Genomic DNA, 2,592 nt, shown 5'->3' on the forward strand with positions numbered 1-2,592 from the left:
ATTATACACCACCCGAGATGTAAATAACTGGCTAACTATTCTAATTTGTGGAACTTATTCTACAGACTTCACATATCGTCAGCTAAGTGTGGGGAAGTCTAACCCCACTTAACGTTAAATTAGGGGTTCGGGTTAGTGCATAACTCGTTAATAAAAATGCACGATTAGGGTAAACTACGCATTTTCAAATATTAGCAAACAGTTCAGAAAAGCAACTGTTTTTGAAGAAAAACATTTGTGATAAAACAAAAAGGAATGAACTTTGTAATTACAAACTGGGTATTTTCAATCATTTTTCTACACTAATCACCCTCATGAATTTATAATTAGAGTTTGATTTCATGCAAATGAGGGCATTGCATGATCTCAAGTGTGGGGAAAGGTTATAAATTCTCTCGAGATTATACTTGGTTTATTTGCCAAATTTTGTTGGTTTATTTGCCAAATTTTGTAAAAATTTGAAAAATTTTCAAATAAATGAATTCAAAATCATGTTTATACATATTTATGAACGATGAAAACTAGGTGTTAGTACCGAAATTATCGTTACCTCGGAAAGGACATAAATTGAGAAACACTCTAAAACGCTTGAATTCATTTAAAATGAAATAAAGGGAAATAAAAAGGCAAAGAAAGAAGTCAAGTGTGGGGAGAATGTACCAAGTTATTCAATTAAAAACTATCTATCACATATTTTTGTAAAGTTATTGCAGGTGCTTTTATTTTGGACTAAATTAACTGGTTTACCCAATTTACTGTAATGAAAGATGGATCTACACGATGAATCAATTCCATCATTAAAAGGAAGTAAAGTCTTTCGAAAAAGACACGCGCTTCTTGATTTAGGTCAAGAAGTTGTCGTCCAGACCAGCTGTAGGTTGACGAAAAATCTAGAAAAGTCATCTCTAAAATCAGCAGGAAATCCACGGACCTCAGCATCAAACAGGGTCGCCATGTGGTCAGACTTATCCTAACCATGAGAGGATCTGTCTTGTAAAATGGGGAGGGCGCCGTGCAAATTAGCTTGATAAGACTAATGAATCAGACCCCCAGAAAGGATAATCTCCTTTAAAGATTAAAAATCAGCATTTAAGCCTGATATTACTCAATCCTTGAGATTGACCTTAAAGATTGAGAATTACAAACTCATGGAATTCAATGATATCTAAACTAGAGCTTGAACAAGAAAATATTTTGATCAAAATTAAAACCGATTTGTTTTCTGAATACCCATTTTCAATGCGTTCATTACCATTGAACGTAAAATCTTAGGAATTCACCTGGAATTCATTAGGTCATCTGAACCAAATCGGGTGTCAACCGTAAGAACGGTGGTTGCATAGCATGGTCGAAGACAGGACCTTGTGCCAGACCGAAAAATCATAGGATGATCTTTACTATTGCTCCTACAAAGGATAGTAATAGCATCCGACACGTTTTTGGACCATAATCAAATGCATGTCATTAGACATTGCCTTAACAGTTGCTTGTTCATCGCTTTCCTTTACAACCGGACGGTAGTTTGCCGAAAGGTAATATACGGGATAAGTAAACTGGGCGTGTTGCTTTCCTAAATACAAGGTTAGCAAGTGGGTAACACAAAACCGCAAGTGTTGAGCTAAAATTTTCAAATCTGAAACCCACAAAACCCACAAAAATATTTTGCAAACACCGGTGAAGGGTTATTCCGGAAAACTTATCTAGGGTAAAAGCTAGAATGAATTTTCAAAAGATCAAATGTTTTCATAAAGAACCAATTTCCTTAAAGGATCTAAATTTTCATAGTCATGTGGGACTGTAAATCACATCGTTACTATCATTGTTTATACCGCCGTATCAAAATCACTGATGTATAAAGTGTGAGAATAAAAAAAGTGATTAGAGTGAAGTGTGATTTAATTTCAAGTTCTGTATTGCTTGAGGACAAACAACGTTCAAGTGTGGGGATATTTGATAGTGCTCCAAATGAACATATATTTAGTAGCAATATCCTCCCAATATGCAAATTATTTAGTTGTAATTGTCCTATTTTAAGTTGTAATCTTTTATATTAAATAAGTGTGAAGACAAAAGGCGAAAATGACGATTTGAAGACGCAAATGACCAAAAAGCTCAAATGTACAAGATACAATCCAAGTGGTTCAATTTATTGATGAGAAACGTCTAAAAATGACAAAAGTACAAGTTGCGCAACTTAAAGTACAAGATATTAAATTTTACGAAAGGACGTTCGAAAATCCGGAACCGGGACCTGAGCCAACTATCAACGCCCGACGCAACGGACTAAAAATTATGAGTCAACTATGCACAAGAATATAATATAATATTTAAATAATTATATAAATTATTTATATATTATATATATTTAAATAAAACGTCGACAAGCAAATGGCCAAAAATTGGTGAGCTGGATTCCTGACCTCCGCACTCGCGGAGCTGTGAAGGCTTAAACCTCCACGATCGAGGAGCACACCAGGATCAAAATTTCCTATAAAAGGCACGAGCTTGCTGCCGAGTTCAACACACCAAAAATCAATCTCTCTCTCTGATGTATAATATATATATATATATATATATATATATATATATATA

The sequence above is a fragment of the Rutidosis leptorrhynchoides genome, chromosome 2 (assembly GCF_046630445.1).
Source record: "Rutidosis leptorrhynchoides isolate AG116_Rl617_1_P2 chromosome 2, CSIRO_AGI_Rlap_v1, whole genome shotgun sequence".
Lineage (NCBI taxonomy): Eukaryota > Viridiplantae > Streptophyta > Magnoliopsida > Asterales > Asteraceae > Rutidosis > Rutidosis leptorrhynchoides.